The 19,273-nt window shown below is 36.4% G+C and overlaps 1 long non-coding RNA gene across 1 annotated transcript in view; it reads right to left on the reverse strand.

The window, feature by feature from the left end:
* LOC147656380 (uncharacterized) overlaps positions 1 to 19,273 on the reverse strand; it is a 59,098-nt gene that overhangs the window by 37,084 nt on the left and 2,741 nt on the right. The window lies entirely within an intron of this gene.

Raw genomic sequence — 19,273 nt, forward strand, 5'->3', positions numbered from 1 at the left:
GCCGAGGAGAAATTCAATCTCGGGATAATAAATGATCGTGGCCCAACACCTTGCTGACTGCTGACGAGCCGACACCTCGGCTTAAACAGTTCACACCTTTTCCGTGTGCACTGTCCGGAATGGTCAGCAAGGATACTCCTCTTTATTATTTCTTTGATAAATTCGATCGAACTCGCCCTTATCATTTGTCTTGGGGGTCCAACGCTCGTTAAGGTTAACCGTTGGGTATACGTGAATCGATCGCACGTGAAAGCGTCGAAAGTGATGGAAAGTAGGTTGGACAACTATTTAACCCTTTGAAGGGTTAAATATTAAGATGGATCGGTCGGAGATAATATCTTGGCGGCGGGAATTTTAATCTTGGGGATGACGTTCGTTTCGAGATTGGTGATCCGTTATTCTTCACGGATGGAGTATTGCCCGTTTCGTCGACGAATAGAAGAATAATATTGCAATTTTATGAGATTAATTATTAGATTTCGTTTGTTCGGTGAAGTCATTGGGAAGGAACGTTGTGCAAGTGTCAAGTGTATTGTGAAGATGAAAATGGTTTAATGGTTGAATATTGAAGTTTTAAAAATTGGATTTTATTTTGAAAAAAAAAAAAAGAAAGAAAAAAGAGTTTGGCTAATGATAAGGCTATGAGATAAAAATGATGAATCGAATGATGGAATATTTTTTGGGACCGGAGTCTTTGGAAAACTCTGAAAATTTTATACGAGAAGAATAGGAATGATTCGAGTAGAATTTTACGATTTAGAAATATTTTCATAGTTTTCTAAAGTTATCCTTAGTCGCTATAACTAATGGGAACATTATTATAAGTATGATATCCAATTTTAAACAGCAGAAAAATTAACTTGCCTTGAATAATTTTAACTGTTACTCGTAAGAGAAATATTTATCACACGTTATTAAGACGTTCTTTCGACGTTATTAAGACGTTAGTGATCCATCGTTGTTAAATTATTCGCAACAATTTATAGGAAATTTCACGTTTATTAAAGAGAAGATGCTTTTGTCGCTATCTTAACCATGATTTGTGTGAAACATAACTGACGAGAACCTAATTGCACAATGATTACCGACTTGAGTGAAACTGCTTCGCCTAGCTTGCATCTCATGGAAAAATAGAAAAAAATATCGATGAATTATAATTCATTCGTATCATTGTAAGGTAATTTATGTTTACAGTTGCATTCGTTACAAGTTTGATGGTTCATCGACTTCTCATTAGTCACGACTCGATTCACTGATAGTGAAGCATTCGGTGATTATCGCCATCGTTATAAATTGATCTGTTATCTGTACAAGATCACCGGTTTACAGTTAAATTTATGGTAAATAAATTTTATTAGCTGTAAAAGTTTTATGAAATATAATTTCTAATCGAGCATGTATTAATTTGTAATTTCTTTTTTTTTTTTTTTAACCTCTTCTAGATTTATAATAGAATATAAAAAAGGATTGCGAAAATAGATCCTATTATTGAAAATATTATATAATAATATTACACTATTGATAATTATAATATTATATCTACACTCCATTCTAAATATATTTCACGTTGCATAATATTAATACCAATGTTTCGTAATATAATTTTATAATACCACAATCTTCATCCTCGACGTTTCTATTTCCGTTGAATGAAATCTCATTCCTTATGATTTATTATATATATATATATATAAAATCATTAATTTTTCCATCTTAAATTCATTAATATCAAAGTAATCCCAATTACAAGAAAAGAAAAAATTCTGAACTTATTTCCATTAATTTACCTTCTCCACGTAAGCTAAGAAGATGTTTATTTCAATCCTTCATCATTATCATAGTTGCAGATACGCGTAAAAAATGGAATCCTATTAAGGAAATCGATCACCTGATGAGATCTCGTCTCTCATGGATGTATGCAACAAATTTAATGAAACGTTTTGTAACTCTTGTAAGCATAACCTTGTCCAGTTATGCATAATGCGCACACGTTCCTACGGTTTCAGCCGTATTATTACGTCTGATTACCTATTGGTGGCGACTCGTGATTCCATTAAAAGGTTAGACGAGATTTCATTACTCCATTAATCAGTGGAACGATTGCGGTAGCAGCGAACCGCGTCGCAATCATTCTTTATGGTCGAATTAATCAACGAAACGAGGACGAAAATTGCGAATGTCTTAAATATCGGCCCATTAATACATCCGAGCATTATTGTTTCTTATTAACTTTCACGAGAGGTATTGAAATCCATCGTTGTGTCGTGATTAAAATGTAAATTTACAATTTCAATCTCTTTCTTAATTAAAAGTTTACATTTTAAAAGTTTTCGTTTAATGTAATAATATTGATATAACGTAAGAATTTAATAAATATCTTATAATTTAAGAAAAATTCTATATAATTGCAATAACATTCTCTCCTACAGTATAACATCTTTTTTTTTCTAGTTAAAAATATTAGATAAATTTAATGATATAACTTTTATAAAAAATTGTACAATTGACAAATGGTTCGTTTATTAGATTAGAGATTACCTGATAATTTTTATAAATGAAGAAATAATCGACTTCCAAGAAATTGAGCTATTTCTCTACAAGAAGATGTAACTCATACTTATTCCCTTATTCCTTTCAATAGGGATTAAATATGAAGTGTAGGACGAAAAGATGAATCCTTTTTTTCCTTCTACTTGGCTAAGCTCTGAGCATGACACGCTAGTTTCGATGCATAACATTCAATTTTTCGAATGACTAAACAATGAGGCAAATCTGAAGGGACTACGGGTAACAATATATAATGTCCTTTCCTTTCTTAAAGAAAGAAAGGAAAGAAAAATAACGGATAATTCCGTTTCAACGTTAAATAATGGTTAAATTACAAATTAATATTCATGAAGAGAAAGAAAAGATATTGTTTTCTTGAAATTTTTTCTTTTTTTTTTTTTTGCTTCTTGGAAGTTGATTCAATGCAGATATGCTCTGTGGCGGAATTACGATTTCTATTTGATACAAATTATTAAGTTTATATATGTATATATGTCGGCCATGTTCAGACGTTGTAATTACTTTCGCAATTAATTTCATATTAAATTACGAATTACATTTTCAATTAATGAGGCCCGGAGTGGATCGAATTATGGGTCTCATTATAATTCCGCCATTAAACACTAATTATAGTAGCAATTAATAACTAGCCGCTTTGATTATTAATTTCATAAAGATTCCACCACTTAATAGAAACGCATCGATAATCCGAATGGTTGTGAAAATAAAATATAAAGGAAGTGAAACAAAAATTTGAAAATAAAAAATTTTTACTTTTAACAAAAATTGTGCAATTATAATTTCCAACTTTGTTACGCTTTGGAATAATTTTCTAAACGATTCCTCGTATTTCTTGTTTCATCATTTTTTTAAGAAGAAATTATACTGTTCGAACAAGAATTGAAGAATGTTTCATATCCTTTTACGGAAGATCGATTATTCGGTGTAAATTTTTCCTGAAAGGCGGTACTTCCGGTTATCGGGAGTACAGGATGAAACGACATGGTAGACACGCCTATCAAATTACACCAATAAATGGCGCAAACATCGAATTACTCGTTGGATACAAAATTTAAAAAATATAAATTCAGCCCAATATAATTTGTCGTCGAAAAATAAATATCGAATTTTTAAAGAAAATTTTTAATTATAGAAAACATTTTTTTAATACGTTCACTCTTCGTGCTATTAATTGTGAAGACGAGAAAGGGACAAATTCTGACAGGAAATCGATTTTTATAATATCAAATATAATATATATCTATATTTATATTATATTTGAATGAAAATTATATTGATTAATCTTTCATATTTTCATCAGAATGATTGTGCAAAATAATTCTTATGTGTATTTTAAAATTTATTTCAAGAGAGAGAAAAAGAGAGAGACAGAAAGAGAGAGTTTGAATCGAAGCATATTTCACGCGTCTCCGTGTGATAACATTAAAAAATCGAATATATTTCTCATTGCTGCGCCTCATTTATATTCAGTCGCAGTTGTCCTTTGAATGAAATATATTAACAAATTATCCTCGTGCAAATTGTTGCAACGCGAGTTATTAAGATGCTCGAGGAAACAGAGACCAAACATCGTCCGGCTCGTTCATGAATACAAATTGTCCGTATTAATCGCGTTTTTCAAGGAGTCTGTCTGGGAAATTTGATCAATTAATACGCGAAACGACTTAACTGTGTTTTAATGAAGCCTGGTCGAATCGATCGATTTAAATTTCCGCTTACATGACTCGCTATCCTTGCCTTGAAGAGCAACAAAATTTATAAAAGCCACTTGACTTTGTAATTTAACGTATGGATTATAAATTTGTGCATCCTCGATTATTGGTAACGTTAAATTCCTATAACTTTTCGAAAAATGATTTTATGAATATATGCATATACAGACACACACACACACACAGATGAAAATGCAATAAAAATATTTTTCTTCTTTTAACAAATTCTGTTTTTACGATAGCGTTTTCACCTCTAATATATCTTACACATCGTTATATAATCGCGTTATCTATTATGTGTACACGTGTGTAGGTAGATATATGAAATGTAGATGCGATAAAATAAAAATTAATTAAATTTCCCTCCTTTTGTGATCGTTTAATAACCATCCTTGAATTAAAATATTTTGTTTCACGTTATCGATTATTTATTATATTGTTCGAATTTTAATCGAACGAGGAAATAATATATGCGAGATTAATTGTCGGTCGGGCTGTAAGCAAATATATTTTTTCACACTTGATAAAAAACGAATTAAAAGTCGAGCTTAATTTTTATAGATCAAGCTTGAATTTGAAATACGTGTTAAAATATTATCAATATCTTTATTTAAATTTATGATCGTTCGTCGAAAAGTTTTTCAATAAAAATGAAAAAGTAACAAAAGATTTTTAGAATTTTTTTTCAAAAAGAAAAATCGAAATGTATTAAAAATAACAAAACTTTTATCTCCTTACGAAGAACTAATAAACTTTTTAAAAAAAAAAAAGTATTCAAAAAACTCGAAAAAATATTTATATAAAATATATTTCGAAATATATCGTAAATTATCACCGCATGAAAATTCTGCATAAAACCTTTTAGCCGCGCTCGATACATCGATTCGTCAATCTCATTATTTCCATTTTTTTTATTTTTAATTTAATTAAAACAAAAAAAATTCCAATCAATTAGATTTCCACGAAATCGCAAAGAAATAAAACGAGAAATTAATAAAGCAAATATCGCCCGTTGCAAGAGGGGAAAAAAATACAAAAAGGGGAAGATCGAAGAGGATTCGAGGCACATCGCATTTTCATTGAACGTGTTTCCCGCGGTATCAAGAGCGATGGCGACAACGTCACGCGAGCGCCGCTTGATGAGTCTATTATAAAATTAATAACTATAAATCTCCGGTATCCCAACGCGCGAGATAGCACGTGGCTGGCCGTTTTTCATGCCCCGGTTAATTATACACGGCTGTAAATTGAGCGAACCGCAGTTAACCGGCCTCTCTTTTTCCTTCACCGACACGGCCTTCGATATCTCCTTCTTCTCGCTACCGATCTCTGTCTCTGCGCATGAGCGCAGAGATATCTCTAGATAATATCGATCTCGATACCGATTGACACATGTATATCGAGTCGAGATCTTTCCTCGAGATATTATCGATCGAGTGCGAATTTTCTATAACCAGAAGCTTGATAGCCTCTGATGGAAATTATCCTTTCTGGAGAGGGAAAATATTGTAGAGAATTTGGGAAATCATGTAATCACAACACGAGAAAAAAGTATTAGGGGAAAGGGGTAAATATATTAATATTTTGAAAAGTGTTGCAAATATGTGATGTTCGAGTTAATATTGTAGAATTGTTGTGGGAGGATTGAACTTACGTTTTATATATATATATATATATTAAATTCTTATTTAGAATTTATATCTAAGAATTATCTAAAACCTATCTTTCCAATTTTCTATAAGAATCTGCTCAATTTTCTTTCCATCAATTTCGAGTTTAGTGAACAAAAGTCAATCGGAGAGAATACAAAAATATTCATCCACTTCGAAAATCCTAAATATCGCACACAACTGGAATAATTAAAACAATTAATCAAACCATTACCAAAATATTATAATAAATATATCAAGTATTCGATGAATTATTCATTCCTTACGCTTTTAAATCCTTACCTACAACCACAATTGAACGAGCAACCACAATTTTCTTCCCATCCGGGAATATCGTCGAAACGATCTTTTCAGGATCGAAGAAAAGACTCGAGGAAAGGATCATCTCTCTAACCCATTCAATCCTCCCTCTCTCTCTCTCTCTCTCTCTCTTTTTCTCTCCCTGCTAGCTCCCCTTTTCGCGTGTCTCGGAGGCATTAGGAGGAAACGTTCACGGCAACCAGTTTGAATTTCGAAGCGTCTGGGGATAATTCCATCGACGGGGTGTTCTAATTGGCCTCTCATTACCGATGCTCGGCTTGTTTCGCGATGGCGAGCCGTGGGGGCCGAAAAGGGGTCCCAGCAGCGTCCCACAAGCTAAACCGGTGGCCACGGCCCGATTATTGCCAGTTATTATCTGCCGCGGGACCGTTCGATTTAATGGCCAATTGTTTCGAACGCCGAGCCGTTAATAGAAATTTACTGGCGGCCGATCGACCGCGTCCTCTACTCCGACACAACGAATTACGCAATGACCATCTTCTACGCGAGGTCTTTTTTTTTTTTTTTTATCTTCGGCCACTCCTTCCATGTGACGATCCATCGATCTCCTCCATTACGTATTTTCTCGTCTCGTTGCTTAACGGATATAACGTGTTCAATTGAACAGACTTTTTAATTATTTTTTTTTTTTTTTTACAGTTTAATAGTTTTACATAGCCGAATTTCTTCATAATTTTGTTGATGAATATCTGTGGTCACAAGTGCGTCGATATATTGTTCTTCATATGACCGAATTCTCATTCAGTGTTTCGGGAGAGATTAATTTTTCGAGATTGGAAATAATTTAATTTTAATTTTAATCGAGTTATGAAGTTAAATTCACATTATTTTGCGTTCGATGAATCGAAATTTTGGAATTGATAGCTAGAATTCCTCGAGAAATAAGACAGATTGAAAATCAACGTTGATCGTTACAAATGTGATACGATTAAACCGACATAACGGCTTATTCTTCACGTGTAATTTCTTCATAAATAACTTGGCTGGATTTCGTAATTTGACAGATCGAAAGGTACTGGGATAACAAATGCTCGTTGTCTGACCAACGTGGTAACATTCCACTCTACAATTAGAGCTTATTTTAATCCAATAATTCAAACGCTTCTTACGTAATCAACTACTTTTGCAAAACGTTTAGCCAAATAGATACATTTTATTCGAGATCATTCGTTATTCAACTTATTTCAATTTAAAGAGATATAAAATATTCATTTTTAGAAAAAGGTTGGCAAGTGTTCTAAAGAGAGAGAGAGAGAATTTGGAACATGACATATAATCGAATATACTCTTCCGTGAAATACTTATAATAATAGAACGCCTAATAGAAAACAGCTAACGGGATACCTGTGATTTGTGCGAGATAATTGGCCGAATTCTATTAAACCTGTCTCCCCTTCGGCAATTCCAACTGGTTTTTGATTTAGCAGTTGTGAATTCGTCAAAACGTCAAGCGAGATCGTAAATGTTTTTGTTCCTTCCTTAATTTTTCATTAATGGAAATCGAATCTCGACAAAATTTCAATGGAGATTGATCGCATTACTTTAATTTCGAGAACGATCGCGTGCAAAAAATGTATCGAAACGCGTATTAAATCCACAAAAAAAGAAAATGGATAATAAAGCCAAACATCCCATCACATCCACAAACAAACAACTTCCCTCGCCAAAATTCTTCGCCAGAATAAATAAGATATTACCATTAAATCAGCAAGTCAATCTGCCGAGGGGGAAAAAAATTCACCACAAACATAACAATCTACGGCCCAGATGCCCGCGAAACCCGATACACCCGACTTGTATTAATACATCAAACTTTGAAATTGACTTATCATCCCTTATTACCTTACCCCTTTCCCTAAGAAAACCTATCGGTTAAACACATCTCGAAAAATCCTCCCTTCCCTTAACAGAAGCCACAAGAAACCAGACCCATTTCGCATTCCCTCCAACGTTCTCCCCAGAAAAATTCCCCAGAAACAAGGCCCAATTTATCAAACGAGGAACCAAGTTACGAAGTTGTAAAACCCGACAGCTGTCGGACGTATCTCTCTAGAGAGAGAGAGAGAGAGAGAGAGAGAGAGAGAGAGATCTACCCACCCCTCCCTCCCTCCCTCCCTCCCCCTTTTTTAATTGAAAAAAAGTCGTCCGTGGCGGAGCTCCAATTTGTTCGATTATCCTCCCCATCCCCGAGGATGGACAAGGACAGAGGGACAAGGCAAGGGAGGGGGTTGTTCGTGGAGGGGGCGGGATGGGGAGAAACGGACGGATGGCTCGGGCCCATCGGACAGAAAACCTACTATAGATTACCAGGCCTGTTATTACGTGCAACGGCGCAGCTTTTTTCGGGACCAAAAATTGGTTTTTAATGCGGGGTTCGTCGCTTTCTTCTGGCCGGAGGGGGGAGGGGGGGAGGGGGAGGGGAGAAAGGGACCTCTGACTCGAATAATAACTATATTATCTGCCCCTATGACCACGCGCGCTATATATACGTGTTATACCATCGAGTTCGCGGGTTTATGGGAGCGAGTCTCTCAGGTTTAAGGGTTAAGGAGAAAGGGCGGCGGCGAAGGAGGAGGAGGAGGAGGAGAAAGGGTGTTATACAATGTGTATCGAGGCACATATATCGGGTTATAATTTGGCGAGAGAGGGAGGAGGAGGAGGAGGGAAACCGCGACCTACATCCTCCCCCTTTAATCCTCGCGAACGATTTATCACGATTTAGCGGTGGGGGGGGAAGGGGGAGGAGGAGGATGGGCGAACTGATTAAATTTCGAGAGGAATTTTTTTCGAACGAAAGATTTTGAGATTTCCGATTTTTATTGGGGGCAATTAGTTTTGGGAAGAAATCCTGGTATCTGGAATTTACTTATTAAGGGAGGAACATGGGTTCTAATTTTTTTCTTAGAGAATAGAAATTGTAAAGGTAGTTTAAGCGACAAGGATCTGAATTAGGTATGGTGTAACTTTTTAGAAGAATTTCGTGAAAATATGTACGTGAAATGGAAGCAGATTGGGATTGTATTTTAAACGATAAGAATCTAAATTAAACGTGGTGAAATTTTTTTAGAAAAAAAAAAATTGCGCGTGAAGTAAATGTAAATTTTGTTCAAAAATAATTTGCTATCATTGTAATATCCTTATAATGAAACTTTCTTGATGTTGAACTCGGTAATTGAATCTTAACTTTCAATTACCAAAATTTAAAAATTTACAATTTTAGAAAATCGAATTTATCTTACCCTTTAATTGTTATCAATGTGATTATCAATGAGATTAAGCTGTGCAAAAATCCACAGAATTCATACAATATAAAGATACTTATTCGATTGTATATGTTAATTATTATGTTATTAAAACTCCTTGCAAAAATGCTGCTAAATCCTTTTTTCGCAACGACGCAAGTAAAAACTGAAAAAAATTTCCGCTTCAATTTCACGAAAAAAAAAAAAAAAAAAGAAAATCTAAAAATAAAATCGAAATCCACCGAAGATAGATCCACCGAGATATCCATGCAACTGTGAACGTTATTTCCAATTTCACTTAGCCAAGGAGTTGAAGGCGCGAACAATGGCCTATCTAAACGCATTGACGCGTTTCAACAATCCTTTTAGAGAGAGAGGCAAATTCGAAACGTTCAGAGGCTGGGACGAGGGTGCACTGCCTGGTTGGATCCTGGTATCGGGTCCTATAATCGGAGAAATTAATGAAACTCGGTTCAAAGACGACGAGGAGGCGAGTTATTGCAACAACGTTTCTCAACAACGAATTGTTTCGCCATCTATTGTTGCCAGATACGGAATACAGCCTCTCTCCGCTCTTCCTCCCCTCCTAAGCTAAGGTGATTCCTTTTGTATATGGAGCGGGCGTCAGTCGTTCGCTTGTACGATTTATTGATGAGAATTATATGAGCGCTAGCCCAACGCAACCAGCTCGAGCTCAACCGTTTCTTTCGTTCTTTCTTTCTTTCTCCCTTTTCGAGGGCCCCCCGATACCACCCCCCATCGCAACTTTGGAGAGTGCTCGAGGAGGTGCTAGTAAGAGGCGGGTACTGCCTCGTAAACCTTAGATTTACTTCTGGCTGGCCGCCATCAAAGCAGCCACGTACACCACTACGTACGATCGTAGCTCGTGGAGAGCTACGAGAGAGAGAGAGAGAGAGAGAGAGAGAGAGCCGTCTTGAGATACTTATCGACGATATTGCCGCGAACAGAGCCGATTGTTTAAGAACGTTGACCGAGGGAGAAAGAATCGGGCGGAGAGGATCTGGTTCCTGCATCCCTTCAGAACCGAGCGAGGTCACGTGTGAGGTATCCATTTTGTTATCTCGCGAGTGGCACTCGCGAGTTGTATTTAACCTGATGCGATCACGATAGGCTCGAAGGGTGATCGCACGGTTTGATTTTATTGGCCAGTCACTTGTCGGATAATCATTTTGCTTCGCAAATGTTTCTTCATCCACTCGTGTATAATTTTTTCTTCCACAGTGTGTAAGAGGAAAAAAATTGATCGATCGAATTGGACTTGGAATTTTATCGTTGTCGTGATAAATTGTCGACTGTATTCTGTAAGTGGAGAATATCGAATCGTTTAAAGGGAAAAGTTTGAAGGGAATTGTCGCAAATTTTAATTTCTTAGATACGTTCGTGTTCGTGGATGAAAATTTTCGAGAGTGTGGGACGACTGCATTCTTATTTATCGAGGATCTTAAATCTTTCAAATTTCGTCAATTGGCCTCGGAATTGACTCGAAAAATAAATTAGCCTGTGCTCGAAACGAGATGTGCGTGACTATCAGCAACAGATCCGTATCGTTACAAGAACCGGCAGACAAGTATCGGTTTTCGCAGAAAAATTAATTCATCGGCCGATGTCGATGACCTGTGTGGGTAAACCAGATATTTGGTGGCATCCATTGACACAGGCCGGTTCTACGGCATCCGCTTTGCGAACTCCACGATATTAAATATTACTCTGCGGGCTGCCATCTAATAAATAAATTTCCCGTGAAATCCTTCCTTAATTATTTCCGTCACAAATTTATTATTTTCACCGAAACTTTCGAAAAGTTCACTGCTGAACTTCGAATTCGAAATTCATAAACTGTGCAATTATTATTTCCTTTCGAATTTTTTTCCTTTTTTTGCAAATATCTCACACGTTACTCCTCTTGATTTCCATCCATTCGTTTCTCTACTTATTTCTCATATTTACGATGCTCGTTATATCTTCCATCACGATTCAATGATTATATCGTTTCTTTCAACAGAATCCACCTTTGATAAACGAAATTTCGTTTCAATATAATTGCCCCAAATTTCTCGAATCATTCTCTACTCCTTCTATTCCACGAAACAACCCACCATCGCGCAACAAATTCTACGAAAATTTCCCCAAAATCATTTTATTCCCCTCCGTGGATCATTAACAATCCGCGATGCTCCCCGCGCGATGATCAACGGAAGCGCATCATTTGGAGAGACCCCATTAGCGCGATCCTCCGACCGGTAGCAATTCCACGAAAGCGAAACAGTTAAGAATTAGCAGGTGTCGGGTGAAATTGGCCCAGAGCCAGACGCACGTATACGCACGAGATCCACGTCGAGTCGAGGGTTCGTGGAACGGTGAAGGGGTCGAAGCGGGCCGAGAACTTATCTCAAGTTCGCTGCGCGAGCAACGACTTAATTCACGGTTCCGCGAGCACGCTTCTTCTTCCTTCCGTTTATACACAAAGATTGTCGCAACGACAATGAAACGAACGTTGTTGTATTTTACTCATTAAACGTGCCCACGTCACGTTAAATCATCCGGACAGATCGATGGTGACTTTGATTAAAAATGTGATAGAAAGTGTGGAAGCGTGTACTTTTTGCCACGAAGATATTTCATCGCGACGAATCGATTTCAATGAAAGAAACAGAAAATCCTCTTCCCTTACTTTTTCCTTGAGTTTACTTACTACAGATTTGAAAATTATTCCATTACTTTTTGTTAATAATAAGTGAACGATATTGTGCATCGTCGAGCGATGGTGGGGATCAGGGCGACGTTTTACGAGCACCACGAGTATCGAGAGAGGGAAGAAATCTCGGCTCCTTGGTTCGGAGTGGAGGCGAAGATCCGAGATAAAAAAATTAATAGGCGCTTTTGGCAACGTGCTTAACTGGCGGGAACAAATTTTATTAGGGAAAATTTCGGCCAAGATGCCAGATACCCGTGCCAGAGGACGCGAAGTCGGTCGATTCTTTTTCGTATTCTCCTCCTTCCCTCCTCCGGCATTTGTTTTTTAGTTTACGTTGCGGGTCCAGGGAGATCGAGACCCCACAGGCGGCTCGTTTGAATTCACTTTTCTGCCAAATCGATTCTCGATCGCGTGTACGCTCGCGTGTACGTACGTTGGGATATCGTGTATGTGTGTGTGTGTTGTTCCGCGATCGCGTCGACGTTTCTCGAGATTTTATCGTTGCTCCGTGTGTAATTGTTTGTTCCATGTTGGAGGATAAGCGGTGTGATTTTCTTTCTTTTTTTTTTTTAACTTTGTTAAGAATTTAATGGTAGAGTTCTCGACTATGAACGATCCCTTAAGAAATGCGCATCGTAAGAATTTTCGTGTAACGAAGAATTTTCATTTCCTTAGGATACTCGAAATTTTCTCGAGAGAAAAGAAATGATGATCAAAATGGCGTGGTAATTTTAATATAAGACATAATTAATATAAGATAATAATTCATGCAGAGATTCAATACAAAATTCTTCGAACGATTAATAAATTTAAAAAGAAACTTCCACTTCCAAATTTATCAAACCAAAATCTTCAATAACAACAAAAATTAATTGCACCAATTAATTACCACGAGGAAAATATCCAAATCACGTTAACGAAACGCGATAAACAAAGTAAAAGAAAAAAGAAAAAAAGAAGAAGGTCAGACCCATAAACATTTAATCCTGTTTCGTAGATATATCGAGCGAAAGAGAGAGAGAGAGAGAGAGAAAGAGAGAGAGACGAACCAGGACGAACGAGTTGGAGGGAGAGGATAAATCGTGGGCCTTGTCGGTCCAAGATCGAGCAACGAGATAGCCGATACCTCTGGGAAATATCGGTATCGATAGTCGATCGAGGGCTAAATGGTTTATGCGAGCGATCGACCTCCGACCCCTTGTAATAACTGGCAACGAATCTGCCGCCTGATCTATTGGATCGAACTCGATCGACTTACACCTTGTCCGCGAACCTTCCATCCTCCGCTCGCGGATACCACGGATCTACCATTCGACCAGATCCACCATTGGTCGGATTCGGATTCCCTCCGTGACCTTTCCATCCGTTCCCTCGCGCTTTTTCGCATCGATCGCGATCTCGAGTCGAGGATTAGACTGGAACGGAGGATTAGACTGTCGTGAAGATTGAATTATAACTGAATCGTCCAAGGGGGAAGGAGGAGGAGAGGGGGGAGGGGGATGGAGAGATTATCAGGAGGTCCCCTCCTCCTCGTGGAGGAGAACGATGGTTAAACATCGGGCTGGAGGACGATGATGGTTGGAGATCGGCGGTGTTTTGTGACGTGTTGTAAAGGCGGAAGTGGTTGTTGATTGTGACTAATCAGGCTCGTTAATCTGGCTGGAATCATCGGTGTTTGACGGTGGAGTCCAAGCAGTTAGACAGGGGATATCTCTTGGTGGAGGATCGAGATTAATCGAGATGTTCCTTCGTTTCCTTTCTTTTTTTTCTTTATTTTTATCTCGATTGGAAAGAAATTGGCTTTGATTGGAAGAATTTTGAAGCTTGGAATGATTTTGGTTTATTGGTTTTTAAAATTGAATCTTTTAACAAGTATATGGAAGAGGAAAGATTATATCTTCAACTAATAAAATATCGATCGCAACAATTTTTTAATTATAACAATAATGTATTTCATTAAAATAATCTCGTTTAATCAAAATCATAAGAATATTAAGCCAATAAAATCTACAATTTGTAATCCTTCATCTTAATCCACTTATCATCGATCTTTAACCACTTTTTACCGTCCTCCATTAAAAAAAGTACCAACTTCCAATCAGAAAAGAAGAAAAAAAAGAAAAGAAACCCGATCAAAAACCACCAAAATATCTCATTCAAAATTAAAACCATCGAGCCAATAAAATACAAATCTCTAACATCTTCTACAATTCTTTATCGTATCTCGTCGTCATCATCACTCTTCAACTACCCTCGTCATCCTTTCTCCGTTCTATATAAAAAAAAATAATAATAATAAATATATATTCCAAAAATCTTTAATATCTCGATAGCACGCGCAGAATATTGAGCTATTCTCAATTTAAAAAAAAAAAAAATCACAGATGGTATCGTTGGCCATTTCACGTCACCTGGTGCTCACCTCTCATCTCGAAGGAAACGGCGCGAAACCGGGCCAATAGTCGTTAAAGATTCCGATGGCTTCTGAGCGGTGTACGAGTGTAAATTATTCCCGGATCACGATTAGAGGCCAGCCAACCACCTGCCGGATTCACGCACCGAGACTGCCAGGTATTAATAATCCGAGGATTTATGGGATCCTCGATCGCTTCGTTAGGAAAGACGCCTTCATTGTCGATCGGATCGCCAGTATCCCTTTGCCTCGTCATCGTTTCAATACCGTAATTCGTGTCTTCGTGATTCTCGTATTCGAATTTCATTTCGTTCCTTTTTTTTTTTTTTATTCTTTAACTGATTTCTTGATCGATATTCCAAGCATTGAATTTTAAACGTTATAATTGGATTTTAATGTGATTGTCTATGTAAATTATTATGATTGATTGTTGTATAATGTCGTAAAGTGGTTAGATTTATTCCAGTGAAGTTATCTGTGTAAATTTTTATGATATAGTGAGTTTAGTCGATGGTTTTAACCCCTCCCTACAATTTTCAACTTCCTTCTTTGTATCTACGATTTTTCTAAATCTCTCGATTTCTATTCCTTCTACGTAAGAATACACACAGTTTCGAAACTATCGTTGAAATTCGAAAAAAAGAAGGTAAAGATAGAAAAAGAAATTACAATTACAAAAAAATCGCAAATTCTCCTTAATCGAACGTAACAAAATTCCACCATTTTGAAGAATTATTGCTCCACCATCTTCGATTAATTTTTAAATTCACGCGTCTAGTCTCATCCTTAATATTTGGAGAACAACGATCATTTCGCATTTCGAATCCAAGTTACTTGCCTCGCCATATTCAAACGAGGAAAAATAAAATTTGTTGAAACGTTACAAGTCTCGATGGGTAATTAAAATGTTCGTGACTGTCTACTATAACCCGACACGAAACAGAAAAAGTGCACAACGTGCAATCAACTATTAATTGGTTAACACAATGACCTTTTTACGCCTCGCGAGGAACAATAATTTCTAATTGTTTCATATTCCACGATCTACGATCGCATTAAAACCCATCCATATTTATGATATTCCTAAGTAATTACCGGGAAGAGTTATCTCTTTAGCGCCGAGGAAATTTCTTCTCCATTTTTTTTTTTTTTTTTTTGTACTTTTTTTCTCTTTCGTGCCTCTTTCTCTCTTCCCTTTCCTCAGAATTTCAACCGAAAGGGAACTGCACGGGCTAATTAAGAAATCGCGCTTCAACGTCCCATTAAATGTTAAAATTGCCGGGCTTCGAGTGATGTGGCCGGCTGGAACGCCACGTGAAATTATGCTTGCTCGAGTAGTCCTTGAATATCGGTGAATATTTATGCAAACAGAGCAATAGAATCGTGTGCATCCCGTTTAATCAACGGGATAGAATCGAGCAAGAATTTTCCTCTTGTAATCCGATTTGAATCGATTCTTTTTACGTACGGTTTGTAGAGATTGTGAACTTGTGTAATTGGAATGACGTTTATTGAAATATTATTTCGAAAAATTAAGAAATAAATAAACTTTAAGGCTGATCGAGAATTGATTTCTAATCTATCACGATAAAAAGTATATATACTTGGATGGGTATTCTCGTTCGTGTCGGGCAACATGCATAAATTAACAATATCAACCGAAACGTACGTGTAATTACACGGTCGGTACATGAAAGAGAACAGCTTTAAATGACTACGTTCACGTACAACCTTAATAGGAACAGGCTTAATGAATAAAAGATAGTTACTGAGAAGGCCAAAGTACAAGTGACTGGAAAGGATCATGTGTACCGGTCACACAGAGAGATCCTTGTGGTTTATGCCTCGTTAGCTGGAAAAAGCTTTCCACTTATGGAAGAATTTCAATTTTTTCTCGTAAAAACCGAGTCTTTGAGAGTAATTCTGTACAGGATATAAAAAAAAAAAAAAAAAAAAAGAAAAATATTACTCTTTCATCTTGGAACAAACTTCAATTGTTTATTTCTGATCGCCGAAACACGTTCTCTAGAAAGATTAATTCCAATCCTATCCCTCATCTTTGAATCAGGACAACTCGATGATATTGGACGACGTAAATCGAACGACCATTCCCTCCACCATGTCTGTCCACGAGTCCATTCCGTTGCCCGAGAATAAAATTAACGAGCATCTATTAATTCTTGTGGTAGTGAGGCACAAGGCTTCAGCCACGGGTATAGACTTTTATTCAGGCCAGATTGCACACCAGGTTGTACACAAATTGTTGGCGAACGATAATAACAACACACGCAATCGCGAGCCTCGTCTATGATTTATACGCCAGTCATTGTTCGCCACGCGACGACGACAGCGCGTGAGTCAAGACTATATCATTATTATTCTACCACTCTTTCGCCTGCAATTTTAACGAAGAATGAATCCTGCCTTCAACAAGTGTCCACGCTTCCACGAAATCCTTGTACAAATCACGTTTAAACCACGTTTTACTTTTTCATCTTTTCTTCTCTCGAGATTTGTCACGAGACGAGGGGAAAAAAATTTACAAATTCGACATATTTTTAACTATTCCTCGCTTCAGAGTTAATTGTTTATTCGAAGAAGTTGGTTTCGATAATTTTTCAATTAATTTCAAACATATATAATAATAAAATTGCTCCAAATAAATTTCAATCAACATCCACGCAAAACTATCTCCCCCATTGCCGAATTACCTGAACCCGCAAAACCACATCCACAACAAACCCAAACCGCCATTCTATTAATATCGAGCTATCCAACGATTCGTACTGTTCGCCACCACCACCACCACCACACCACCACCATCACCGTCTCGATTCTCATCACACGGTTCGTAACGATTCACTAATTACCTCGTGGAACCAAGACAAGTATCCATCTTCCTCGAAAAGATGCAAGATCACGCTTTATCCAATCAATTCCAAGCCGGGAACAATCGTTTCGTTAATTGTTTCGCGTTCACCGCCTATCTTCTTTCATGTTTGTCGGTTCTTTTATGAATTGCAACGATACTATTATCTTTATCTTTATTCGAGGGGTAAACCAACGGCACTGCACGATAGACGGGGAGGGGGGAGAGGGAAAAATGGATTTATTTTAAAACGTTTATCATTTTCGCGTTCGATGGTGTATAATTTACTCGATTCTGGTTGGAATAATAATAATTTTATTCTCACGAGATGTTGTTTTATTGGAATTGCGGGTTAAATTGGCGGAAACAGAATGGAAATGTGGGACGTCAGACAATGAGGCACTTGTACGTCACGATTATTATATGGATTTATGTTTCTATATTGTATAAGGATAGAAATGGGATTGTGTGAGTGCAGTGTGATCCATCGGTTGTGGAAGCTTTTAGTTTGATTACGGTTATTGATGGAGTGGATGCTGATAGGTGAGACGATAGAGAATTAATTATTCCTCTTACTTTGTTACAACTCTTTGTGTTGTTTTTAATTTGATTAGGTTCGTGAATTATTAATGAATTGATTGCGATAAATTATTCTTTTCTTTTCTTTTTTCTTTATTTATTCGTTTCGATAACGACGAATCTTTCTTCGTATCGTTTCAAACTCATTTTAAATGAATTCTATCATCGATGATTCTTTTGAAAAGAGAATAGTATAAAAAAAAAAAATCTCTATTTTAAAAATTTCTCTTAATTGAGAATTTATTTACGTGTTGAATAAAAGAATTAATTACATCCATATATTGTAAATAAAAGAAATCTCTCTTTCTATTTAAACAAAAAAAAAAGAAATTTTGATTCTGAGAGATACTGTAAGAATGATCTTTTTGAATACAATAATATCTTTCTATTGTAAAAATATTAAAGATTTCGATTTTAATCCCTTTATCATCCTTTATCTCTATCTATTCTTCCAATTTTTCAGAAAATGTGTTAAGTATTTACTAATAAAAAAAAAGAAAAAATAATAAGAAGAAAGAAAAGATTGAATAAACGTTACTGTTATTATTATTCGAAACGATATTAATTTATGTAAATGGGAATAATTTCCTAAGCACGGCATCAGTGGAACAAAGCGTGTAATGCCGTTTGCAATTCTCTTAATGAAATGTGCCTATTCCTGGTGGTGAGAACGATAAAATAATTAAAGAAACTATGGCATGCGAACCATTTTCTTAATCACGAAAGACGAATACACGATTATTATTGTTCACGGGCTATGAAAGGATTAATGAAAGGATCGGCGAATACGATTAATAGAGCACAAGTGTTTTATACCATGCCAGATTCTTTTTCCCTTTTCTTTTTCAGACAGCTTCGAAATATGAAATTTACTCGTTTACGCTCACTGGCTATGAAATAATTAATAAAACATTCGTTGCAATTTATCGTAATCGATGAGATATAAAATGCAACTTCCTGTGAGAATTCGACTAAGATGAAACGAGTAATTGATTAATCAATTCAAATATTAATTCAAATTACAACTGGATGAAAATTAGGCCCCAATTATTTCATTTCATAAAATTTGATACATCAAAATAATAAAACTCAAAACTCGTGGAAAGTTAAGAAAATTGTTTACAAAATTTCGAACAAAATGAAAAACATGATATGATTATATTTATAAGCGGTCGATATTAAA

The sequence above is a fragment of the Apis florea genome, unplaced genomic scaffold (genome assembly GCF_048593485.1).
Source record: "Apis florea isolate Af1SG1 unplaced genomic scaffold, ASM4859348v1 contig_3791_pilon, whole genome shotgun sequence".
Lineage (NCBI taxonomy): Eukaryota > Metazoa > Arthropoda > Insecta > Hymenoptera > Apidae > Apis > Apis florea.